At 37.9% G+C, this 27,959-nt stretch overlaps 1 protein-coding gene and 1 pseudogene across 5 annotated transcripts in view; both read left to right on the top strand.

Annotated features, from left to right (window-relative positions):
• ZEB2 (zinc finger E-box binding homeobox 2) overlaps positions 1-27,959 on the top strand; it is a 132,110-nt gene that overhangs the window by 21,887 nt on the left and 82,264 nt on the right.
• Positions 442-27,959, top strand: part of LOC129047224 (putative uncharacterized protein encoded by LINC00269) — a 41,893-nt pseudogene continuing 14,375 nt past the window's right edge.

The following is a 27,959-nucleotide window of genomic DNA, read 5'->3' as shown; positions in this document are numbered from 1 at the left end:
TGAGGATTTCATATTCCAGCAGTCAGTTCACTTTCAGTGAGGGTGGGTGCAGACTTCATCAAAGAATGGCTTCCTGGATTTCCTTCAGGACCTGTGAACATAAGATCTGCAACCACATGGGGCTTGGCTCAAATTTCATTAGAGTGGTGGGATGGAGGAGGTATTATGACATGCTCCAGGCTGCACTGGTTCTGAGTTTACAAGGGGTCACAAGGGTTAGAGAATCACAGATGTCAATAGAGCGCGAGGACCTTCCTACCCCTTGAAATATTTGCAGTAGAAATCTTACCTCTTTATGTTTGGTTCATAATGCCCTATGAGCTTAGCAGGGCAATGTGGAGTTACTTGTGAGATGCCACCAATGTTTCATATATATATATATATATATATATATATATATATATATATATATATATATGAGATAGCATATTATATATATAGTATATTATATATAGTATATTATATAATATGTAATATATAATATATAATATACATTATATATAATATATATGTTGAGAATGACAGTGTCTTTTTATACAAGCTCCCTCCACCACGTATCATCTCTGTACTCTTACAGGGTCATCAAGATTGTCAGAAAAGGCCTGGACTACATGCCTATCCCAGCACTAGATTGGCATTTTTTAAGTCCTTTTTTGTTTCAAAGTTTGCCATGTGAGCTTAACTCAATTCATTCTGCTATTATTACAAGCATCACCTCTTTGAAGCTGATGTCAGATTCATGAAAGAAAAATGCACATTTTCTTTTTCTACTGAGGGCTTCTTTCGCCTTTATTCCTCAGGGTGATCAGAGCTTTGCATTGTAAAAAAATAAAAATTTTCTCATTGTACAGTAATTGAAAAGTATGTCATCAGGTCCTTTCTAGGTCTTCCTGTGGTATGTCACCAGGAAATTACAGCGTTTATTCATTTTGCATTAATTACACACCTACTATGTGCAGGCTCTAGCTGAGGCTGTGGGTCAAAAAATGGATGCTAGAGCCTGGGCCCCTAAGGAGCTTGCTGTCTAGTGGGAAATGGGAGTGCATTTAAGATATGATGAAAATGTGGCAAGTGCCACAAAGAACTTTCTACCCAATACAGAGAGAGTACAGAGGATGGCACAACTAGATCTAGGAGCAGGTGGTGAGGGGACACTTCATGGTAGAGGTGACTTTTGAGGAGACTGTTGTCACATAACATGGATTTCACCAGCAAGTGAGGGCACGGCACGCTGGGCTGAGAGGATGGCATGTACAAGCCAGGAGAAAGGGTGAACAGCGCAGGCATTGTCAGCCAACTGAGATGACTGAAACACAGGGCATGAGCAAAGAGGATGAGCTTGATTTGAGTCTGCAAAGGTGGTCAGGGAGCAGAAGAATCTCCTATCCCATATTTTTGGCTTGTATCCAGTAAATAGGTGATGGTGAGCTTGAGACCATGTTTTATAGAAGAGTGACATAATTATATTTGCGTTTCAGTGACACGTCTCTGGCAACTGTACGAAAGATATTATCATCTAACATTTGTTGAGTACTTAACAATGTGCTGAGACCTGTGCTAAGAATTTTGCCTATGTCATCTGATCTCACCCCGACAATAATGCTGTGAAACGGGTACTATTATTTTAACACTATTTTTACTGATGAGGAAATTAAGGTTTAGAAAGGGAATGAGCCTGGAGTCAGGAAGAAAGTCTACGGTTAAATGTTACTGTAATCATGGAATTTCTAGAATTACAAGCAACACAGGCAATAATGATCATTGACTAGAAGGACATTTGGAAAAGAAAACCCAGTGTTTGAAAAAGAGTGAGGCAGTTTGATTCTGTTTCTCTGAGTGAATAGTGAGACTAAGTGGGGTGTAAGGATGTTTCATCCTCAAAATTTATTTTTTCTTTCATCACTATGTCAGTTTGAAAAAGAAAATAAAAAATGGTTGTTGATCCTCAAGAAACTAATCCTAGAATGTGCTACATCTTTGGGAGTTTGGAAAGAGACAGTTAACATACAACCCTTCAAAACAGTGGAATTTGGTAAACCCTGGAACACTGGTCTTGCTGATCTAATTCATGACATTAAGGCCTTCCTCGGCCTTATGAGGAAGCAAATGAAAATAATCCTTTCGCGATGACTATTTTCCCCCTTTTCTGATTTAACTCTTCCATTGCCTAAGACTCACCAATTCTCAAACTTCTAAATTCTCCACACTGCCTTATCTCTGCCATCCCATGGCAAGCCCTAAAGCTGCTAACATTTTGTAACAACTATGTGACAAATTGTTGTGCTTTTATTCAGGTCGGACATCTTTGCCAGGCTTGCTTGTTGTGTTTTCTGTTTGGCTGTGTCATGGGACCAAAGGTGCCTGCCTTTGTACAGCATATCAAATCTGGTTAACATGCAGCCATTTATCTTTAAAACCACTCCTTCACAATGGCAGAGGTGGGCCAGGCCACAGGGCTCTAAGCACAACCCAATTTTTCAGACCATCTTCTCTGCATATGGGGAGCACGTTGGACAGCAGACAAGACATTTTGTGATTTGGGGAATCTCTTACAGACAAATTGTAGAGTGCAAGTGCAGTGTAACTGGACTGCTGGGTGCCCAGTGAAGTGAGGAAAATCAGATACAGCACAGGCTGAAAGAATGAAGCAAGAATTCATATCTCTGTGCAGATCATGCACAGTACTTTGCTCACACAGAGAGTTCACACATAGACAAAAGCATGTTGGCTTGTGGGTTATTTTCAGGGGATTCTATAGCCACAGTCTAGGCATATATATTCACACGTAAGCTTTCTTTCTGCATTTTGTACTGGTAGGTGTGTCTACATGTGAACATGTAACCATGCTTATATGAGAAGACAATTTGCTGTTGCTGATTTAAGACATGGGAAAGGCCTCCTAGTTCACTGAGGCGTTTCCCTCCTAATGTAGTAGAAGCAGAATCTTTTTGTTTTCTACAATTGTTTTAATAAAGGACTCTGTGTGTGTTTAAGGAAGACTCAGAGCCAGAGTGTCAAGTGCTGCAGTGAAAAATACTGAAGACTTTTCTTTCCATAAGACAGCTGTAAACTTTATAACCCGGTTCACTTTGGGTTTTCATTTCTCAATTGTTTCAAGGTGTCTTGGGAATGATTTGACCTTAAATAGCTAGTTATCAACAAAGGAGAAAAAATAGCAATAAAAAATGTGATAAACCTGCATAGACTAGTTTAACTAAAATGAAGAATTTCCTTGCTTGGAGCAGTTCAAGGACTGAACATAGCAAAAGTGTGTGATTTAAATGAAATATTCAGAGTGGTCAACATAAATACATATGTAGACAAGAGATAGTATATGTGTGTGTATATACACTGAGGTTACTTTTTGAAGAAATAGGCAGTTTTTCCTTTCTTTTTGCTTTTTCTTTCTTTTCTTTTTTCTGAGTAAAGGACCCCAGAGATTGTCTTTCACTTTGAAAACAATCTCTAATATCAGGAAAATGCGCTGTTTGTTTATGCGTACATAATGCAAGTTTGTCCGCCTGGGAACTGCAGCAAATGGGAGAAGTATGCATGGATTTCACAGGTAACAGGATTACGTGGGCACATAATTGATCCATTTGGAGAAAAAAAATGACAGTGCTCTAAAGATGCCTAGGCTTTGGAGATGGAGTTTATGAAACAGGCATTTGTAAATTCAAAGGAATCAATATGTCAATTTTATTACATCTTAGAACCAGCTGGGCATTAAAGGAACAGTAGCCTTAAAAAAAAATTACAGCTGCATATTCCTACGTTTTCTACCTTTCTTAAAGGCCCTAGAATTTAAGGAAATGAACTTAGAGATTTGTACCTTTTCAGAAATGAATTTACATTGTCCAAAGAAAACAATAATTTAACATTTTGTCAGTTATCAACCTAACAATTTGATTGAAACGTCTGCCTTATCATTACAATTGAAGTCTATTAATAGATACAGATAATAAGCAGAATAGTGATTTTCACATAGGTTGCACTGTCAAGGATTCATTGGAAATCATATTTGCATTGTGCTTTTCAACAGTCTAGATTTTACCTCTTCACTGATGATAGGACATAGTTTAAGAGCTAGTCTTTGGGTGTCCCACAGAATTGGGTCTGTGCATGTGTGAAATATTCCTGTTTTATTAGAGTTTTTGACAACCTATTTTTTTTTTTTTTTTTTTTTTTTTTTGAGACAGAGTCTTGCTCTGTCACCCAGGCTGGAGTGCAGTGGCGTGATCTCGCTCACTGCAAGCTCCGCCTCCCGGGTTCAGGCCATTCTCCTGCCTCAGCTTCCCGAGTAGCTGGGACTACAGGTGCCTGCAACCACACCCGGCTAATTTTTTGTATTTTTAGTAGAGACAGGGTTTCACTGTGTTAGCCAGGACGGTCTTGATCTCCTGACCTCGTGATCCGCCTGCCTCGGCCTCCCAAAGTGCTGGGATTACAGGCGTGAGCCACCGCGCCCGGCCGTTTTTGACAATCTAAAAAGACCAAGCTATTTTAAATTATTAAGTTCCTAAATAATAGGATTTGGACAGCAGCCATAAGAGAGGTGAATGGGATGGGAATTTAAGATACTATTTTAATATCGCAAAGAGGTTACACAACTAAGGATGAAAGTTAGAAGCTATGAATTGGTCCACATACTCTGCCATGTGCTGTCTGCTAGAGGCTGCAAGGCGAGCTGCTTCACTGTTTCATGTTCCCATCTCCACCACCCAGACTCCTGCTCCAATAACATCTCTAGATCTATTCACTTGTAACAAATGGAGCCCAGTTCTCCTCCCTCCCCAAGGAGGCGAGACACTGGATACAATGAAAAGATCACAGGATTCAGATCCAAACAAATTTGTGTCCACATTCTGATTCTGCCATTTACTCTCCATGCCATGTGCCCCTGGGTGCGTTTCTTAACCACTCTGAGCTTCAGTTCTTAATGCTTAAAAATGGGGAGCAGTATTTGTTTTATAGAATCTTTGGGAGTATTACACAAAATTCTAAAGACAGTGTCTGGAGCCTAGAAAACGCTCACTAAATTCTGATTATGACTGTTTCAAGGTGTGACTAATCAGGATGCCAGGAACCCTACATGGAGGTACTTCAGTTTCTGGGCCCTGCTGAAACATTCTTGAAAAGAGGAAACAATAACCGTAGCCTGAGATATTCGTTCCTTTTTTTTTTTTTACTCTTTGGAGAGTACTTAAAAAAAGAAGAAAAAAGAAATAGTCATAGTGATTGGCATGCTATTCTACCTCTACATTTCCAGGAAATATACATGGTACTTTTTCTTATAGAAACAGCATCTCCCCCAAAAAGAATACATTCTGAGATGACTTTTGTCACAGCACTTAAAATATCTGATTCTTATTTGTCTCCCCACAAATTTGTAAATGACTTGAGGGCAGTCTTGCCCATCTCAGCTCAGGCCATGACATACAAAAATTGTTTCGTTAAAGCAAAGGTATAATGAATACAGCAGGTATATTAAAGATTTAGTATACATTATTATATCTAGAAAAAAGCTTTGGGTAACTTTATGTCAGATTCCCTACCACCATATTAATAATTTTTTTGAAATTCACTTTGTGACAGCTGTGTTATTTTGAATACTTGGGTGGGTTTTTTTTTTTGTTTTTGTTTTTGTTTTTGTTTTTAGTTTGTATTTAAATGAACTGGCTCTCTGCCTTTCTCAATGACACCTTTGAGACTTGGGAGTCGGGGAGGCAGAGAGGCAGTGTGTGTGCTCAAAAGAGTGTAGGCTTTGGACATCTGGGCTCAAATTTGGTTTCTGCTTTCATACCAGCCGTAAGACCTGTAGCAAGTTGTTCAGCCTAACTGCATCTCTGCTTCTCATAATAATACTCGTTACAGGGTAGTTGTGAAGAAATACTGGTAATAGGTAAAGTGCCAAGCACATAGTAGGTGATTAATGTTCTGTCCCCTTCCTCCACTCTTCTTTGTCACTTGAGCATTCACTTTGGGTTGGCATTTAGTGAGCTCCTTCTGCCCGTCAACAAGTCAATCAACATTTAATACATACCATGGGTAGATATGTTACCCCTGTTCCAAATTTCATTATGAAAATTGGGCTATTTTCTACTCAAGGAAATGAGCATGCAGAAGTACCTTCTGTACTTAGAATCACAATCATTTTAGCTATTTTCTGCTTAATCTGACTGTTTCTTTGTTCCCATCATCTTTTTTAGTGAAGCTCTTTGGTGTTTCTGCAATCCTTTGCCACCATTCTGTGCTTGGGTATCTCAGATCTCTCTTCTCCCCTGATCCTTTGAAGACATCAGAAAAGAAGAAGCACAAGGTCTCTTGACTATACGTTTGCCACGCAACTGTGTGGATTGGTTAGTTAATAGAGTTGATTAAAACACTTTGTTTGATTCTGCTTAAGCATACCAGAAATACATTCAAAATCTACAGCTACAAAATGTAAAGAAGGTAGTCCAAATATAGTACTACATAATGAGGCTCCCTGTTGGTAGTATATAAAGCAGTTTAGAGTATAGCTTCAAATTCTAATGAAGATCATTTTAAATCTTGCACTGAATTGTGAATTTAAAATTCCCATGTTCTCCATAAGTATCTGAAGAGGGGCATGTAAATACCATAAGTGAATTAATTACTGCCTTAAGTTGGTAAAGCATGTGTGAATCCAAACTTTATTCTTGAACTTGCACTTCTCTTCCCAAGGTTTTTTGAACCATTTCCTATATGCTGAGTTCTGAGTACCTATTTAACTACTGAGGACATATAAAGAAGGTAGTTTTCTTTGCATGGATTAAATGTTTCAATCTCTGAAAATCACCACCACCACAACGAAAAGTCTGCCCGGCACCATCTACATGTACATGATGAAATTCCTAAAGCAGAAAAGATATATTTATAATCTGAAACTTACAAAAACATGACAAAATGTTACCTTCACTTTTGTGCCCCCTGTTTTCATTAACAGTATTAGGTTTTGGTTTTTGTTTTTTTTTCTCTTGAGAAGAAACGAAAGACGAAGTGGCAAGAATATCTTTCACTTTTGCTCACGTTTTGGTGGTGTAATATTGGGACCACTGAAGTAATTGGACAACATTTCCGAGCTGACTCTTCTGAAGTAAACCCAAGGCAAAGGGAAAATGGAGCTGCTGCTAGGCTCAACTGATGGCGCCCACATGGCGCCCACCCCAGCTCCTTCAGAGACTCCATAATTTCCACAGAAGGGCCAGAGGCCCTGCCAATATCCGCACATCATTGGCATGATAGACCATAACAGCTTCTTCTGAGCCGTTCCGGTCTATCGTGTCAATGCGTACTCGGGGAGTCCTCAACGCACGGATCATTGACACGGCACTACATAACGGCTCCTTAGCAGCCATTATTGGGTATCAAGTCAATGCATACTCAGGGAGCCTTTATCGCACAGGCCTGCACAAGCAGACACATTCCGAATACTAAAATTCCTTAGGAAAATTAGTCATTGCCCATGTGTGATAGCTGTTTTCCATTTTGAATTTTAACCATTTTGGGAAAAGAAAGAGAATGGGAAATACCAGTATAGTCTGAAAAGCCCTTAAAAAATGAGTGCAAAAAGTGTAAGGGTGGAGTGGACATACGAAGATGATGAACTTGTCATTTTTTCCTTTCCACAGCTTCATTTTATTGTGTCAAAGTTGCAGAAAGCACTTCACTTTCACTGAGGCTCTTTTTAGGCAGGGTACAGCCAAGAAAACTTCTTTTTATGGCTCAGATATAAATCCCAGAAAACGTAGTAGAAATGATGGCAGGATCTCTAACTATAAAATAACAGTAGTGTTAGTAGTAAGTGTCATTATAATAACGTTATAGAACTCTACACGTCAAAAATACCACATTTTGTCATGATCTCTGCAAGAGATTTCTGTTGGTAGTCATTCCAGACTTCTAATAAATAGTATGTTGAGTAGGAAAGGTTCTGTGAGGATCCAAATAATGAAAATGACAGTGGTGATATTAATAATAATAGTGCAGCTATCGTTTATTATATCATTATTATGTGGCAGGCATTTGTATACATTATCTCAGTTAATTTTCTCAGCAGATGTGACAAATCAGGAAACTGTGGCTTAGCAAAGTTAAATAACTTGACTGATGTCATGCAACCACTAAGTGACAGTGGTGGGATTTGAACTATATCTGGGGAGAGTCATGCTCTTACCATTGCATTGCCTCTAATGATCATCACTTTCAGAGAACTAGGTGTTTAATTAGAATATCCCAACCCATTGTCTGCTTACTGATCAGGAAACTGAGGCAGGGTAATTTTAGTAATTCCCCCAAATAATAAAGAGAGTCAGAATGAATACCAGAAAGCAGCAAGAGGCAAAAACAGCCTTTCTCTCTGACAACATGTTAACCACAAACAAGACTTGGGAATTTCAGAGCCTCCGTTTGTGTTTCAGAAGGAATGTCCACTGTTGCCATCAGTCCTGAAAAGATTTCCTTGCACCAAATCAAAATGGTTCGAGTTTGCTGTTGTTGATTTTTTTTTTCCTTTTGTGTTCTGCTTACTGACTGACATCTGCTATCATGCTAAGCAGGTGTTCCTATGTAAACGAACGTGCCCTGTTTGTGTTTCGCCATCCTCGCTGCTGCGCACCCAAATGAGCAGCGTGATTAAGAATCCTGTAAATTTTTGAAAGGAAACGGATGGCTACCCTACTAGAACATAATTACACCGTTCCAACATCCGCAGCTCACTGCTGCAGCAGAGTTGGAGAACAGCAGAAATTAATAATATATAATAGCATCATTCTCGTAATTTATAAATGAAATAAAGTAGAGAGGAGATTCTGCTGATATGCATTTTCTCCTTAATTCTAAAAGACAAAGTATAGATTAGAATTTTAGTGGGGTGAAACCTGGCCAGCAGTCTCCCACTAGTTGCCTGATTCATGATAGGAGTGTTTTTGCTTAGGGAAAAGAGCTAATATCTTTTATTAGGCCAGAGGAAAAAAAAAAAAAGAAACATGAATAAACAAGGCCCTCTAAAGGCATCACTAAATAAAGGGGGTCTGAAAAAATCTCTGTGGATTGTGTGCCCACTCTATTTAAAAAGATATTCCCTACTTTAAGACTTCAACATGTGCTGCATTTTTTCTTCCATTATAATAACATACCACCATAGGCCATCCCTTCTGAGAAAAGAGGGACTGATCAGTTAAAGATGTGGCCCAACGTAAACTTTATGTTAAATAGCACTCGTGTAAATTCTAGAGATCTGCTGAACAACAATACACCCATAGTTAGCAATAATAGAGTAGATTTCATCTTGTATGTTTTATCACAATAAAAAAGAACAGTCATGCCTTTTTAAAAACATTATTTTGAGCACCCAGTATGTGCAAAGGAGCCTTTTATTACAAATCATCGTTAGATTAAGGGAGTTGATGCTTTTAGTCAACCATGCTGGAGAAAGAACAGCACTTTCTAAAGAGGTAAAGAAACTATATGTTAAAAGTAACCAATCCATTTCTCTGTCACTTAGGGTTGTGGCGGGCAGTTGAAACTTTAATGTTTTTCTAATTTCATTTACCATGGGTAAGATGCCTGACAAATGGATGAGCTCAGTTGTTTCAAGAGTTTGTCTCCCATGAGCCAATGCCCATCACACACACACACACACACACACACAAGCAATTATCCTTAAGAAAAATAATATTTATAGCACTTAAAGTGTTATTTAAGCAACTTTTCCTGCTTAATTCCAAAGAATGACAATACATCCAAAAAAAAAAAAGTCACCATGGATTTTCTTGCTTTAATTAAACTTAGAGAACATGAAAATACTATTTGCCTTTCAAGAGAAGCATGTCCATTTAAGACGCTTATTCATTTAAGCAGTATTCATTTAAAGGTCCCTTTGAGTATTACTCTATGTGTTTTGATTTGGTTCAGAGAAAATAAATTCATTTAATAGATTTATTTCATTAACAGGTATTTATTTAAGTGGGTTCCACTGTATTTAAATCTCCAAACAGTTTCCATTACTTCCTTAGCTCACTTGCTCCATGTTGACTAATTTTCATAAGCCTAAGGTGCCTAGGGTCTTATTGAGTGTTCAGTTTGATCAATATGGTTAAATTAAAATTGTGCAAAATATAAGCAAATGTACTCTAACAACACAGTGAAAAATGTGCTGTGCACTAAGCATTGATTGGTATGCTGTGGACACAGATATATGAAGCTGGGTGGGCCTCTGAACTACCTGGGAACTGCCACTCTCCTCCAAAGCTCCTCTGGCTTTAGATACATCCATGTCATCTCCCACCCATTCATGGAGACAGCAGCTCAGACACCCCCATTGAATTAGAAGGGGAAGGAGATTCATGTCAGGTGTTTTGCTTTTTGATTTAATGGAAAACAGCATGTAAGGCTCACAGTGAAATCCTATATAAAGAAAAAAAGCTAAGAATTTATAAAAGCTCAACTTTGAGTATTGCTGAAATGCTTTAGGTAATAAAGAATGCAGGCCCTAGTTCTTTTTCACAGAATAACTTTTTACCGTAATTATCCTTAAATTTTAATCATTTGGTAGCTTGAATTCTTTTTCAGAGATCTTACTTGTCAAGTTTGTTTTAGCAAATTACAAAAAAACAAAAACAAAAGCCAATCTGATTTTTAAAGTATACCAAAATCAGCTTTGCCATTGATACTGCATTTGAAAACCTAGTAAGCTTTCTAACAAATTTATTGCTTTCTATATAATTGTAAAGTTAAATAGATGACTAAATACTTTTTAGTGGATTCCTTTTAGTATGAATAAGTTTGTATCTTCTATTCCTAAATCAATTTCTTTACCTTTCCCTTTTTCTCTTCTTTTTTTTCTCCTTTTTTGCCTGTTTTATGGCAAGCATACTTAATATTCAGTGTCAATCTTTTTAAGCTTTTCAAAAATCTACCACAATCACTTACCAATCATAAGTATGTATCATTCAAAATTGTTCCTGATATGTGCTGGCTGTTGGGGCAGTTTCTTTTTCCTACCTGTTGTCTGCCTTTGTACCTATCTTTAATCTTCTTGCTAAGTGATAGCTACCATCACAACACTGGCTTTCCTTGATAGCATATCTTCCTGCATGTCCAAAACTTAAGTTCATATGAGCAGAAGTTGATCTTATCAAAGGTAAATCAGAAGTTAAAAAAAATAGCAGAGAGATAAAAACATCAAAAATGTACATCTTGCAAGCAGTGATGTTGAATTTAGGAGAAGTGTGTTCTATTGAGATGAAAATCATTCTCTAGTTTAAATTTATCACGTAAGTTTATATGCATAATAAGGATTTGAAGTTTCCTATCAAATTAAGTACAGTGTTTGAGCTTCCTAACATTTAATAATGCCATCACCAATACACCTGCAAAATAAAATAATGTTTGAGCCCCAAAATCATCAGAAATATGTAGACCAATACAAGTTCAGAAGAATTGACTTTATTTTTGTAATGGGGCCAAGAAAAATTCTTAGGTTTTTGTTTAGTTTTGTGCTTGTTAATCTTGATTTTTCCCAGTGTTTTGCATGTTTTGAGTTTTTAATATCAAAGGTACTGCTCTTTGTAAACAAGTGTAAGTTTACCCAGGCAGCTTCACTTACACCCTTCCCTTGTAATCAGATGTGAAAATTACACCCTCCCTTTTGGATACATGATAATTACACATTTCAACATGCAAAGAATTGTCTCTGTTTCAGTTGTTGGAATGAAAAAGCTGAGACATTTCAGTAAAATATATTATTATATTAAAGATCATTTCCATAATTGTTTTCGGGATTTGTAATCAAAACCATGATCAAGGTAGTCTTAGTTTTAAAAAGAATACACATGGAAATAAGGAGAGGATAAAATTAATTGCCGAGTTCCACTTGAATGACCATTCTTTTATTTTATGAAATTACAGTTGAGTAAAGTACATTATATTCTTTCTTTAAAAAAAAAACAAAAAAACAAAAAAACAAAAAAAAAACCTTCTAGTACCTTATTTGACATTTTCTTTCTCCATGTTCGTTGAATTACCTATTTTTTCAGGTAGACCAAAAAAATGTAGAAATACACATTTTTGTGATCAAGGTGAAAAATTTAGTCAGAGGAGAGATATAAACACAATGAAGGAATCTTTTCAAGAAAAGATGTGTTTGTTTTTGTTTGCAAGAGTGCTTTTCAGCCAAATATAAAAATTTTGTAAACTCAGGTAAGGCACCTCACACTTCACAATCAGATTTCTGGATTCATCTAGAGTATCACTCATATCATAGGTAAAAATATATGTCACTATTGGTATAAAATAAACTGAAGCCTTAAAAATGCAGAGATTTTGGCAAATAACACTAACTCAAAAATATCTCTTATATCCAAGGAGAGGGTTTAAATCACCGATTCCTTTTTACTTTCTTAAGCTAAGAAGAAAAGGAAGAGAGAGGCCAGGCGCAGTGGCTCACACCTGTAATCCCAGCACTTTGGGAGGCCGAGACGGGTGGATTGCCTGAGGTCAGGAGTTCGAGACCAGTCTGGCCAACATGGTGAAACCCCGTCTCTACTAAAAATACAAAAATTAGCCAGGCATGGTGGCGATTGCCTGTAATCCTAGCTACTTGGGAGTCTGAGGCAGGAGAACTGCTTGAACCCAGAGGTGAAGGTTGCAGTGAGCTGAGATCGCGCCGTTGCACCCCAGCTCAGGTGACAGTGTGAGACTCTGGTGCAAAAATAAATAAAGAAATAAAGAAAAGAAAAGGAAGAGAGAAGGCAGCATTAGATGGTTGATGTTATGGCTTCGTGAAACAGTTTATGGCATAAAGAAATAACTCCCCAACTCCTTACTTTTCCAAGTATGTAAATGTTTCTGCTCATCCAAACACTAGCATAGGTAAGTGAGGACACATATTTCATCTAGCCCAAATATATTTTTTTAAAAGAATCCCTGCAGATTTTTTGCTTCTAAAAAAAAATCCCAACCCAAATTTCTAAAAATTTTGATTTTTGCAATTAAATGATAATACTAATTAGCATTTACCTATACATCCTTTTCTATTTTAAAATCATTGCATAATCTGGCATTTATATTTAATTTTCTAAATCATTTTCCCTAGAGAGCATTCATGTAATTTTAGAACTTGGAAGGAACCAGGATTTCAACTATACTCATCCACAGGCTTTTCCCATTGGCTAGAAATTGAAACAGAACTGACAGAACCAGGAGTTGAATCCCAGCCTTTTGACTCCAAATCAGGGACAAGATGCAGTTTTCTATGTTAATTATTTTTATTGGTTTTGATATTATGGCCCCAAGATCCATAGTCTTATTTTCATGCTAAGTGACTCTTTACTCTGAAGGGCCAGGTTATAATTGCCATGTATGCCAAGAGTGAAGGGAGCCAGGATCAGAAAATCCAGTATGCCCGGGTGGTGAGTTTTTAGACTATGGAGCTGCATGTTCTGAACTCCACGTTCTTTGGTTTTACTGCTCCTGTGTTTTTTGATGGTTGCTTTTTTTTTTTTTTCATAATTTCTGTACAGGCTGGGCAGAGAATTCAGGAAATGTTCCACCATGTACTGACATTCCCCTGGCAATAAGTGGGTTCCCACTTCAGTCGCATTCCACTAAGCCTATTTTGGCACCATAGAGAGGGTGATGAGAGGGAAGAGTCAGTGGAGGAGAAGACAGGAAGGTTGCCAGGAAGGAATTGAAAGGCATATGCTCCTGGCCCCATTGCCTGTGTCTGCCTTCACCACCTTTAGCTTCACAAGCAGTGGCCATGGCAAATAGGAAAAGGTTTGGGTGGGAGAAATACAGAAGAAGCCATTCCTGATTAGGCCATGTGTCTTCCACTAGTTTCCATCAGAGTGGGCTGACTGATCTGTGAAGATCTGGGATCATGACTCAGTATAACAAGAAGAGTCCTACACACTTGATTCAGGAAATTTGGGCTTCTGGCCCACCCAGCCCTGCCTTCCAATCTCAGCATGGCCTTGGACACATCCTTAACCTCTCTGGGCCTCACATTCCTAATGATAAAATGCAGGGACTGGACAGAGATTACAAACTGGTGGCTGACAGATGTGTTTGATTTGTCCCACACAGTGTTTTAAACACATTTGAATTGGTTGCCAATATTTTAAAATTGGGCTATTTCACACAAACACACACACACACACACACGCACAAATCCAGATTTCCAGCTCCCCTGGAGAACTCAGATGATCTGGTGTCTCGGGCCCACATAGCTGCATGGAAAGACCATGTGGGAACACCTTTGAGTTCCATAAGAAAAATCAATCAACTTCCCTCACCTGCTTGGCCTGTGTAGACATTTGAGTGTGGGACCCCAGTTCTCTCCAAGACTCCTTTGAAGATCTAGTTTTAGAATTCCAAATATGATTTGCTTGACCATAAGAAATATACTTAATCCATAGTGGTTTCTATTATTCACGGCAGAATGCTAAGGTATTTGTTTATACAATCAGCATCAGGTAAAAGTTGGAACTATCTTAGGCCAAATAAATCAGCCCCATTTAGAACAAATGCTGACTTTGAAATTTGATAATGGGAGGCAGGAATAGCTCAGAAAAGATAGCCTTTGAGGTAGTTACAAGAAAGATGGTTTGGCCCCTGACTCACTATTACCTACACAGCAAACTGTGTATTTTGCAAATTATCCAAAAGTAGATTCTTTAAAACCCAAATCAAATAATACAAGGCCCTTCAGTTAACATTTTTTCACATCTCCCACTCTAAACTAACATATTCATGAATATTGAGATCATGAACTTTTTCTGTTCATGTAATTGCAAACAAATTATATTGTCCTGGGAACTGTTTGATCTTCAAAAGTAAAGGAACTACATTGATTTTAAAAGTTATATTTTTATACATCATATTTCCAAATGTATCCACTTTTAACACAAAAGGTAACATTTGCAACTCATGGTTATGGAGTGTTTAATATTGTACAAGGTGCATTGACAAAAATATCTCATTTGATCTTTGCAACAATTGTAGGAGCTAGACAGAGAAGACATTTAATACAAATGAGGAGTCTGAGACCCAGAAAAGTTGGATGACTATTGGAAAATTGGCCTATTACTTGCTTAATGTGAAAAAGAGCCGGGATTCAAATCTACAGCTTTTGGCTCCATATTTAATGTTTTCCATGCCATCACTATGCTTTCAATGTCTTAGGGTATGTGTGTGTGCATGTGCATGTGTGTGTGTGTGTGTGTGTCTTACCTAAACACTGACTTTTTCTCTTTCACCGTGTCATGAACAAGAATTGAGAGGTTAAATGGGAATTGTCACGTGAAATGAGAATTGTCTCAATGTTTTCTAAGTTGAATGAAGAATCTTTTTTGGTAGCTATTCTTAAGTGAATGCTGGATTTTTATTAAGGGAAGCTAACAGATATTTAAAAGCACCCTCCATGTATAAAAGCACAATCCATGGAAGCATAGTGCAGGGAATAATGATACAGACAAATGGAGGAGGGGCAATAAAAAGTCATAAAATAGGCAGGTAGAGGTTTCTGGAAAAATAAGGTGGTGAGGGAAGAGTCTAACTGTAAAAAGGTAGAAGATAGAACCATTGAAAAAAAAGAGAAATATCAGAAATATAAGAGAAATAAACAGCAAGAAGACTCCATAGTAATTTAAGAAGTGAAACCTTTTAGGACAGAGGTAGGAGAGAAACGGGAAACACTGGAGAGGAAGTAACAACTAGGAAGTGTGGAAGAAAAACCTGCGGGCCAGAAATCTGAGCAAAGACTTGAGAGACGATGATGGTAAATGTGAAACATTGAAAGGGATGTTTTAAGGGATTCAGACATTGAGAGGAAAGTAAGTTTTCATCACAACACCCCGTGACGACAGGCTCAACCCATTTGGATTATGAGAAAGGAAATTAACATGGTTAGAACGAAAGAATAAAAATTAGTAAGAGAAATCTTTGGATGTCAATGGAGAGGAAGAGAAATGATATTAAAAGGAAAGAAGCATGGGTGGAAAGTAGAATGAGATGAGAACCTATGGTAGGTGGAGGTGAAAAATGAAATGCGTCAGGAAAGATCATGACTGGGACCGCCGCACACTGCAGTGATGAAGACGGAGAAGCTATTCTCCAGGGAACCTGCAAATAAAAAGAAACCTTAAGATGTATTTGGAGGGAACCCACCCCAGCAAGGTGAGAAAGCAAGAGGTTACATTCTGCAAAAAGAGAAAATGAACAGGGAGAAGGGGGAAAACTAGGGGAAAGAGAAAACAGCAAATCAAAGTTATGGAGTGTACAGCATTGAAAGGAATGAGGCACTCTGTTGGAATTATTCATTTAAGCATATGGGTATTGGCGTCCCTTTTCTAAAACCGGATCCTCTCCCTTATTTCTCATTTTTCTATAACACTATTATAATAAATTCACATGGAAAAGTACAAGGATGAGCAATTTTTTACTTTAGAAATGTTTCAAAAGGGGAGGTAAACTTGACGGTTATCTGTCTGAAGGGTGACGCACTATAGTGGCATGTGAGAATGGGGCCAGAGGTAATCATCAGTTTTGAAATTGTTCTTTCAACAAATTCATAATTCATATAAAGTAACTCATGTGCACACATTTATGGCAAAACATACTATAGATATTAATTTACATTGCTTATACTGAAGATCTCTTGAGTTTTCAAAAAGTTTGATTTACAGATTTTTCACATCAAAGATTTTTTGTAGATTCTATTTTGTAACTAAGATGTGTAGACTCCTCAATAATTCTTTACCTTGATGCTGTGTATACTCATTTATCTAGATTAAAATACTTCCTTGCCCTGAATGTTCTAAAAGTGTACCCCTTGGGGCTCTAGAATTTAGAAGTCTCCCTTCCCCAACTATTTCTAGTCTACCTTTTCAATTGAGTTAATATAATGGCTTTAGTAATACAATTTCCATGTTGCTATAAAAATGGGGTTAAAAGTCATAACAGGCACAAGAAACAGGAGGAAATGAAAATTGTGTACTTTCAGTCACACCCTGGCCATGTGCTCGGGCCATGTGCTCAGGCCACATACAGCATGCAGCCCTCCGGAGTGGGCTGTGTAACCCAGGGCACACTTGAGGTCAGGGCACATAGAGGATTAGTTTACTGAAGGTGGTAGACAATCCCTCTGCCACAAATGCAAACATTTTTTCATAAGAGCCCGAAGCAATTAGTTCTCTTCAATAATAAATTTAATCTTTTCCTCCTTCCTTTCTTTCCTCTTCCTTTCTCCTCTTTCTTCTCTTTTCCTCTATAAATGCTGGCCTTTGTCTAAGATCTTCAACTCAAAGGTGTAGGTGCCTGGAAAGAAAAACAAAATCAATGTATTGTGGTACTAACAAATAATGCTATAATTATTAGAAAAAACAGATTGAAGCAAGATACAAAAATTCTCAGAAGCAGCTATCTGTATGAAAATCTTTTCTACTTCTAGAGAGTATGTGAATGACTGTATCTTTCATATCATGAAAGCAGATGCTTACATGCAATCACCGTTAAAAAAAGAAACAAAATATCACAGTAGTGACGATGCCTATTTTATATGAGTAGGAAAACTAGCCAAATAGCTTTGGGAACATTTATTAGCCTTGTCCTTTTTTTTTTTTTTTTTTTTTTTTTTTAACTTTTAGTGTAGAGAGAAAATAGAGATGACAGGTAGGTGGCTAAGTAAGGTGACAGGATGGCAGACAGCATTCCTATCAGGGCAGAAAGAATCTATAAGGGAGCTGCCACTTATAGCGTAATACAGCTAAGTTAAGAATTGCAAACAGAGTAGGGCCAAGCAACATTTTAAGAACAATTGTCCTTAAACATTCTTGTAATGCTAAGTCACTCATCTTTGTTTCCCACTTGCTTCCTAGAGTTAAGAAAAGTTCTTTCCTAACTTGGGTTGCTATGCAGAGATGTGAAATTTCATTGGCTCCAAATGCTTTTCTGTCTAGTAGGGACTACTGGGAACCCTGCTAATGTGCATATTGATGTACCCTGTAGCTTCACAGATGATGAAAGAGCATATTACTTATTTCCACAACAACAAAGCTAAGAGAAATTTGAAAGCAGCCAGTTATTTTACCTGGGGACTTTCTCCCAGGTGACGGGGCTATGGAACCATGGAATTTAAATATGGGGGCCGTCCTATTTTCTAAAAAGTTTTTATGGGGAACCATAATATCACTCCCAAGCAGAAATCAAATCAAATAAAAGACTATTGCTTTCATTTGCATTTATTTAGTCAACTATGCCTAAAATACGGAAAAGACATTATCATGCTCATTCAGAGTGTATTTTATTCGTTGTTTACTAGGCTGGACTGACATGATATGATTTGTGCTTTGCGGGGTCACAACAAACTACTAGCAGGACAATTTGCTGAATCAAGAGGATGATTGTGTCTGGTGCCAGTCAGTCGCAATTAGGACCAGGATCAGGGAGGCCCGGGGCTTGTGCATCGTCTTGGGCAAGCTGCATAGAAATCAGCTCACCTGAAACTAATTGTCACAACAGAGACCTTATGCAAATGAGCCCTGGGGTTAGCGTGGGAAAAGAAAAACTGTCGCAAAGATAGGTGACCTGCTGAGCAGGGGGTCTGTTGCTGGGGAAATCTTTGTTCAATGAGTTTAAAAATGTTTTCATTGTTCAAAGTCCACCCCCCTGCACCCCCCAAAAAAAGTAGCATACACACTCACTAAGAGTATGGCAAACACACTCATCTAAAATTCCAGTAAAGCAGAAGCCTGCTTTGGAGCATGCCATAAATTGGGAGTCTTTATACTTTATAAGGGCCACAGCAGGAGAATAATTTCCCTTTGCAAGGGCCTTTAAAGTTTAGGTGCTGCGGATTGCAGAGTGGCCTACCTTGAAAATTCACTTGCAAGGTCAAGCCTACTGCTAGCCTGGCAGGACCCGCACCGCCTTTTCTCCCTGCATTCCAGCAGGCCACCTCCACACAGCCGTGAGGGGTGCCTGTGAACTAGACAAGAAAGGCCTAGTTTCTAATTGAGCTTTACTGGTATCTCAGGTAGAAGAGAAGGGCCAGGAGCACTCTCTAACACATGGCAAAAGAATCCAGGGAAACAATGGCAGTTTCTTGAATTGTGGTTTCTCAGATACTCACAAGTTCAAATGAAATGCAAGCATTGTGAAATTCCAGGAATGGTAATGCAGCCCAAGTGGTAATAGATTATAAAAATTTAGCAAAAGGAAAGTAAAAATTATTTTTAAACTATGATTTACTTTGTTTTTCAATCCCTGACCAAAACACGTATAAGTTGGAAATGGTGTTTGATTTTATTGTAGCACTCATTTGAAATAATCTTTAATATGTTCTACTTTAGAAAACCAGATGAAGAAAAGTTATTCAAAGGTAATGATAAACATTTTTATACGTTACTGTAACAAAGTTGCCTTTGGGTTCTTCAGTTGATTTTTAGCTTTTCAATCTTGTTTTCCGAAAAACATGGGCTAACATATTGATACTTCTTAGCTTTACACTAAAGATTTCCCAGTGACATAGTAGATAATGTATATTCACACAGGAGTATAAATATAATATCAGGGAAATGAAATAGAGTGTTCTAAGCTTTAGCAGTAACACAGAGCATAGATATTTTGCATCTAATGATTTCAAAGAAAGAATAATTTGAATTTAAAAATGTAGGTGAGAGAAAAAGAAAGTTTCATTGCATTGGCGTTGAATACAAATGCTATTTTGTTTGGCAAATTACTGGGCCTAAGAAAGTGTTTTCATTGTGTTTCCTAAAGGGCTGGATTGAAATTTGGACTTGTACCTGATAAGCAAGCTCAGGAATTAACTTGGTAGCCACCACAAAACCTAAAGAAAGTTAGGCTTAGAAGTGCAACTTAATCACAATTTAGATTAAAACACACACGCATACACACACACATACAACTCTTTTGTCCCTTCACCACTGTCTGAAATAATTTCCACATATAGGAGACATTTCACAGTGGGTACGAAGTGCTCAGCTTTCACTCATCAAACTTTAATCGGAACTGCATTTTAGTTTTTGAATAAAGAACACTTAAAAAATTTAGATGCAAATTATTTTGCATTATTCATGCTCTAAGTGTCCTTGTAGATTTAAACACTTCTGAGGCCACCTTGATTCAAGTAATTACCTAGGCCCTCACTGCTCCGTCATGAATAAGGTATTTTGTACAAGTAAAGTATGCACCCGATGAGCTTTTAAAGTGGCTTTACACTGAACTTGTGTATTGCTTCTTGTGCATGAGTGAGCCGAACATGCGTCGCAATCTGTCTCAGGTGGGAAACCCTGGCTGGGCATCCATGGGTGACGGGATGAAACCCGAGCGTCTCCTTCACACACATGCTCTTCCTTTGTCTCTACCTAAGAATGTTCCTGCCTGATTCTAGTAGTTGTTTTAAGCATTAAAAAAAGCAATAGATTCTAGGGAAAGTGACAGTGATTCCACTTAACCCCTTCATCACCAGAGATTATTGGAAATGCCCACTTTTCAGGCCGCCTCATCTCCATCAGCAAAGGCTTCCTTGTAAGGTAATAAGTCTCTCTGATTTTACATGGTTCTGTACATCTGCCTCCCCATCTGTCAGCCTAGCCTCCTGAGCTATTAGAGCTAGGTGCTACCTCCACCACAGTATTCACGCGAAATGGAGCAGGCTTCAAACGCAAAAGCAGCTGAAGAATACTTACAATGGAAATGAAAGTGACCATAGAGCATAAATCTGTGAGTTTATCCACACACACAAAAAGAGGGTTTGTAAGAGTTAAATGTAACTGGCTGAAGCTTATAGCTGGCGTTTGTTACAAAGTGCCCAAGTCTTTCCTTTCCAACTCCGTGGCTTTGAAGAATTATAGGAATTTTATGATGTGCTGTTGGAGTTATACTGGCAGAGATTACAGAAAAGGGGTTAAAGTTGGTTTATGGTAGAAAAAAAATTATGCAGAAACCAATAAAAATAAACACACTCAAGTAGACTAAACTTGCTGGGCTTTTAGTTTTACTTTAACAAAGGAAGTTTAGATGAAAGTAAATGTTGCAGCTTTTAGAAAATTAGTTGACACTCATACTTGATCATCTTTACTACACAGCGGTATAATTAATATTTAAACATTCTAATAATGCAGCTTGCTTTGCATGCACTTTTCAGCCTCGCAACATTATATTTTATCTGGAATTGTGCTAGCATTTTCTTGGGTAGTGCCCATTTTCATAGAGTTAAATTTAAAATAGGGTAGGGCCTTAGCTCTTATTGCCAGTAAAACATCAGTAGGAGAGTGAACAGGTTTCATACATCTACCAGACAGTTTATTATTAAGAACAATATTTATTTGAGATAATAGATAATATATAAATTTTGTTTCATTGCCCCATGAATGTTTTTAAATGATCAGAATAGATTAAGTTTGAAAGTTGCATTTGGCTGTTGTCCACTCACTGTTCAAAACAGGAGAATTTTGATGATGTCAAGGCAGTGCGAAATCAGCAAGTGATACATGAAACATGGAATCCCCATGCCTGCTCATTCATTAGGGCATCTGATAACACAGTAAGGAATGTTTATTTTCAGTACATAAAATTGTAGAATTTTGGGAGCATCTTCTGAATTGCAAAAGCTGAATACCCAGGAACTTAGTGAAACAATAAAAATATAGAGAAGTAAGCTAATTTGGGAGAAGCCTGAGCTAGTTTATTTTCCTATGAGAAGTTTCTTCCTGTTCCAGTCTCAGGGCTGTAGGTGGTAGGGAAAAGTTGTTTCAGGTGCTGCCCTCAGCTCAGTCCCTTTGAAGAGTGCAAGGTGCCCAGTGTTCTTGATCTTCTAGTTTGAATGATGAGAAAGAGCATTCTACCTTTCCACCATCACTTAAGTGTCCTTTGAAATTGAATTTGCATGCACATATTTACTGCTCGTTCTTTTTAAGTGAGTAGGTGTACTGAGCTTCAAGTCTATTTTGAGACTCAGCCCATATTAACCCCTTGAGGCTCACTTCATGATAGGTACTGCCCTGTGGGAATCCTGTCATTTAGTGAAGCATGAAGCCATAATAGATCCACAGCCATACCACCATTGGGGCATCTCATTTCGATTAATTCCCTGAAGCCTTTGGTGCTGTGGTTTGCACAAATCAAATGGTGCAAATGAGAACTACAAAATTAGGCAGGTTAAATTTCACAAGAAAAAAAAAGATAAGTAGTAGAAAAAATAGCCAGTGTAAAATATTACTACACAGGAGCAATACGTAAACTAAGTTCCACACTGAAAGAACCACCAGATCTTGAGAAGTAGATATCAAGAAACAGTTTGCACTGGCTGTTTTATTTCCTTATGTCAGAAGGAAGTAAGTTTTTACAGATCCTTGGACATGATCATCTTTGTTTCTGATATTCAGAAACGGAACCAACAGTTTGGTGTCTATTTATTTTATTTGGTTTGTTTTTGAGAAAGTGAGTTAAATAAACTCAGCTTACAAATAACTAACAGCCCCTGGACTATTTAAAACCTGCTATTGAGGTGGTAGAGATAAGTTGAACCTAACAGCTGTCACATGTATGGGTTTGACAGATAGGTAAGTCCAAGAGTGGACAAATTAAAAGCATTTTTCATATGCTAATCTCCACCTGCACAGGAATAATTTTTTTAAGGAGGCAGTCTACTGGCAGAGCAAATTCAAGAGCTATCAGTAGTACATTACTTCTAGGAATTATGACATGCAATAATGAATAAATGCTTCTATGAGAAAAGTCTGCTGTGGAATCTTAATTCCAGATGGGTGTCCTGACAGCAATGTACCAGCAATATTGTGGAAAGAAAAATGACATATATACATACATATATATATATACACACACATATGTATATGTATATATATGGCTTTTAAACTTGAATAATAATTTCTTCCATATGTAATAGGTTCACAATTATATCTAAGGAATTACTTTTTTAGTTGCGCATAGAGATCAAAGTGAAAACAGTGGTCTACCTTGCCCTTCAGGTGGCAGTTACATGTGAGCTGCATAGTGAGTGTGAGAGACAGTCAAGGATGTCAATCAGAACCTACAGATTAACCCACAGCAGTGAAATCTGAGACGGTTTATAACAAGTAGGTAACAGTTTCAGGCCTATGTGAGAACGCATAAACTAAAACTTCATGCTGGGACAAAACAGGGCAGGACATTTGAGGTAGAGAGTGAGAAAACCATACTTTTATTGTGACAAAGCCTCTCCCATACTTGTTGAAATGTCACTGGGTTGTTATTAAATGCTCACCATTTCTCTAGGTTTTATATTATTTTACAAAAAGCCTTTTGGAGTTTCCTTTAATTTTGATAAACATTCAAATTTGTGCATAATTTCTGCACTTCAGCTTTGAATGACAGAAAATTTCCCATGCTTGTTGAGTTTCCTTTCAAGTAAGAAAGTCATTCTTGTAATAAATAAAAATGTTACGTTTCTTTCTTCCAATGTTATCAAGTTAATAAACCCTTACCTTAGTTTATAAAGTCAAAATTCACTTATGTATTGAAATGAGAACCGAAATACTCAAAAAGAAATTGTAAACATCAAATAATAACGATGGTAATGAATTAATGGTCATGGTTATGGATGGTGATGATCTCATGTAAAGTCCTATCTCTTTTTAATAGAGAGTCCTCAGGCTCAGACAATTTAGGGTTAAAGTGCCCATAACCAGATCAGAATCCTCAGTCATTACGTAGTACTCTTTTAAGACCCATGAATTAAGTTATAATCAATGATTACAACACTGGTATCATTTATTAATGTACCCTTCTCTTCTAGGGTAGCAGAGATCAGTTTCTGACACCTTAGAACTCTTCATGTGCAAGAGGAAATTGAAATAATAACAACATATTTTAGGCAGTAGACAAAATGATTTGCTTTGGCTTTACCTACAGGGAAACCTGGGCAATGGTCATTAGACTTTTTTAATGGAACTTCAAGTCTGATGCCTTGTGACCAGGTGCTAACATGGAAAAGAGTTAGCATCATTGACATTCTTTGATTTGGAAGCACGTAAGAGGTAGATAAGGAGACAACACAGGCAACCCACCTCCAGGCCAGGAGAGAAGGACAGTTCCTGGAATGTCTGCAATGTGTTACTATTTTTGTCACACCTATGTGTGGCCACCCATCTGGTCTGAATCAATCAGTCTCATCCCAGGGCTCTGCTCCTCTCCCAGCTGAAATAATACCCTTCTTTCCTCAGGGCTCTGTCTTTAGGAGGGGCGCTGCTCAGGACTGCCCAGACAAGGCCAATTAATGAGGCTGTGTATTTGCAAACGTTGACCCAGGATTAGGCATTGGAGAAAATTTTCTTGAAATTTTCTATAAACTCTACTCTCCTAGAAACAGTACTTGAGAAAACCGGATGAATCATTAGACAAATAATTGACCCCAGAAAGCGAAGAATGATGCTACATTATTTTGTATACGTACATCTTATTTTTTAAAGAAAATGTCCTTGCCTTGAATTTAAACCATGAATTGGTCTGCTGTTATACCCAAAGTAGATAAAGCCTGGGTGTGAGGCATTCGCCATGTCTTAGCCTGAAGTATTTTCTTCGGCCACTTCACTCTGCTCCACGCTACATGTTCAATTTCCCTGCACCTCTGTAACAACCCTACACCTCTGCTTCTAGATCATCTTCCTGGCTTTCCTCGTGTGCATATCCTGTTCTCTAGCAGTCCCTTATCCATGCTGCCTCATCAGATTCCTGCACACCTGACAGCCTCTTGCTTGCTATTTCAGCTGCTAGACTACTGACCTCTGTTGTACATGCCTGCAATCCCAGCACTTTGGGAGGCCAAGATGGTAGGATGGCTTGAGCCCAAGAGTTTAAGACCAGCCTGAGCAACACAGTGGGACCCTGTCTCTACCAAAAAAAGAATCAAGGTATTCACCAGTTAAGCCAGCCACGTTTTAGGACCACATAGCACTCTTCCCACAAGAGACCTCAAAACTTAATGACATTGGCTTTGGCAAATTCAATAACATGACATAAAACTACTCATTTTCCCTATCTGCCTAGTTTTCCATTGCAGTGGGAAATACCACCCTATCGTGGACCTCCCAACCAGGAACCCCATGGTTATTTTTGTCTCACTGCTGTCTTTCTCACTCCCCACATCCAGTCTGTTACCAACCGTTGCTACTTTTTCTTTGCCAATGTTTCCTGAATCCACCCCTTTCCTTTCCATTCTCATAGTTGTGGTCTTAGTCTAGGCTTTGGCCTTGGCCCACGGGGACTTTGCAGCCTTCGTTCCCCTCTCCCACCACATTCCCATATCAAATTCCAGCTTACTTTATTTAATAACACTGACAATTTTTTTTCTCTTGTTTATGTTTTTGGTCCATTCATTCTCTTTGAGCTCCATTGAGACTGCCAGCTGCTCTCTGGACTGGCTTCTGATGTTCACTTTATACATGTCACCTCTTCATCCAGCTACCTCCTAATTGTTCCTATCTTTTTTCTTTCTTTTTGGAAGTAAGCTTATCTGGTACTTCTTTTTTTATCATTCTCACACTTCTTCAGAAACCCTTCTCATGGTATACATGTTCCTGATACACACCTCTCAAGGGCAGATTCTGACACTTTCTTTCGGGAGTCCGTCCGTCTTTCCTTTCTGATGTAGCAGAGTGTCCTCTTTGTGAGTATGCCCAGGTTCAAAACTTCCATTTCCACCACTTGCTACCTATGACATTGGGCAGTTACCTGACAGCACTGCACCTCAGCTTCCTCATCTGTGAAATGGATTGTTGTGACGAGTAATAAGATAATTTATTTAGAGCACTGCTGGCATACAGTAAGCACTGTTAACATGTTTGCTGTCAATATTATTATCATATCTCAAAGGACTCCCCAATCACACCCCGCTTCAATCACCATCATGCTGTGTGCCATATTATCCTTGCATGTAAATTTTAAGGACCGCATAACTGGGTTTTAAAAATCTGGTTCTAACAGTAGTTTATGTCTTAGAAATCAGGGCAAAGTTAATCGAAGATACCTGATATCAAACCAGGTAATGATGAAGACTTTAAATGCTTTTTGAGGATGATTATAAAGAACATTATGATAAGGATGATGACGATATGATGATGATGATGATGACAATGATGAAGAAGAAAACATGACCAAATGCTTCTTTGGGTTAATACTCTGCTTATAAAGCTAAGTCTCCAGGAAACATACAGTATTCCTCCTGAAATTAGTTTTTTCCCATTAAATGGAAACATGTTATGCATAAGAAAATATATTGTGCAGTATGCATGAGATTTATTTTTCAGAAAGCAGAGAAATGGCAAGAATTTTAAGTGTTCTACATACTTATTTAGATCTCACATCAGGAGATAAAACAAATGAAAACTCTGACTTGTTAATAATTTACATTTTGGTGGAAAATTCATACAAGCTGTTCAGATACCTCTAAGACCCAACACAGAAAATGCAAATAACATATATCCACTGTGCACTGAAGAAAATTTGTCTGAAAAGAAAATAACATCAATTTAAAAAAAAAAAAACACAAGTGATTTCAAGGGAATGTTGACCACATTTACAGGGCTGTAATTGTACTTATTAATTTTAGGTGTCTCTTTTGAAATATTCGTGTAAATGATCTCTCCACTTACCAGGTGTTTCTTACAGAAAGTCCACTGGGCTACCTCATTACCTAGGAGGTGGCTTACAAATAGGGGATTTCTTTTTAGAAAGCCACACCATTACTTTTCTCTAACAGCTTATGCAAAAGTTTCGTGGGGGAGGGAAAAACCCAAGCCAAAAAAAAAAAAAGAAAGAGAGAGAGAAAGAAGAGTGTGCATGACAATAACTACCTCTGTCCCTTAGGTTTTTGTTCTTTTCATGTCATGGAACTTTTTAGCTGTGCTGCCTGGGTAACTGCTCTGGAAGGTTGGAATATCTGTTGTTGAAGGAGGTTTGTGATTGAGGGCCCTCTGACACAACCTTTTGTTGCATTGAGGTGTTTGATCCTCTTTCCCTTTCTTCTAAAACCAATCCCATCCCTTTAAAAAATGGATAACCAGCACTTCTTTTACTTATTGTCAGCTTTTGGAAAGTTACTCTGGGGGTTTGTAGAAGTTTAACTAGTTAACTCTTTGCATGCTGATGTCCTGTCGCTAAATATTCTTCTTCTTTCTAAACAGGAAGGATTTTAATCACTTATATCAGGTAACTACCGCTGTTATGAAGGCATAGCAAGTGAAACATATTAAGGTCCAGAAATAAAGTGCATGTGTTCAAGGTCTTCAAACGTGAGAGTGATTCAGGCTTTGCAATGAGACACATCCTTATTTTCTTTTTGTCCTAGGACCGAAACATGTGAGAGTTATGACTCTGCCATTTGAAAAAACATGATGATATACTAATTTTTCATTGAAGAACAACAGGCTTTGGTAATAAGTAAATGCAAAGAGTTACTTCAGAACTGGGGTACATAACTGAATGGCAACAAAGAAAGAGAGCCTTAGAATGAAAAGTGTAGGGGTCTTGTTCCAGTCTGCTGACTAAATGCTGGAATATTTTTTTCCCAAAAGAAGGGACACAACCCAGGCTCTAGGAAAGAAAAGAAGCTTAAGTGGATTATTTAACAAAAAAGCAACTTATGGCTTCTAGATAGTGACCTACATTCTGCACACAATAATGATGTTTTACGGTGGTGATAGGGTTAATAACCTAACATCATTCATGTAGTGTTTTTTGAAAATTGAATTTTACTGCTACAAAGTAAATGTAACAGCCCTCTGGAGACAATATTACAGGCACTTTATTGTTTGCTAAGCTGATGTCATCTTTCTACAGACTGACTTTAAAACAAAGGCAGAACATTTATTACAAATATCACTGTGTGAAAGGAAATCTACTGAAATATTGTTTAGAAG

The sequence above is a fragment of the Pongo abelii genome, chromosome 11 (genome assembly GCF_028885655.2).
Source record: "Pongo abelii isolate AG06213 chromosome 11, NHGRI_mPonAbe1-v2.0_pri, whole genome shotgun sequence".
Lineage (NCBI taxonomy): Eukaryota > Metazoa > Chordata > Mammalia > Primates > Hominidae > Pongo > Pongo abelii.
This window is presented reverse-complemented; position numbering and strand designations above follow the sequence as displayed.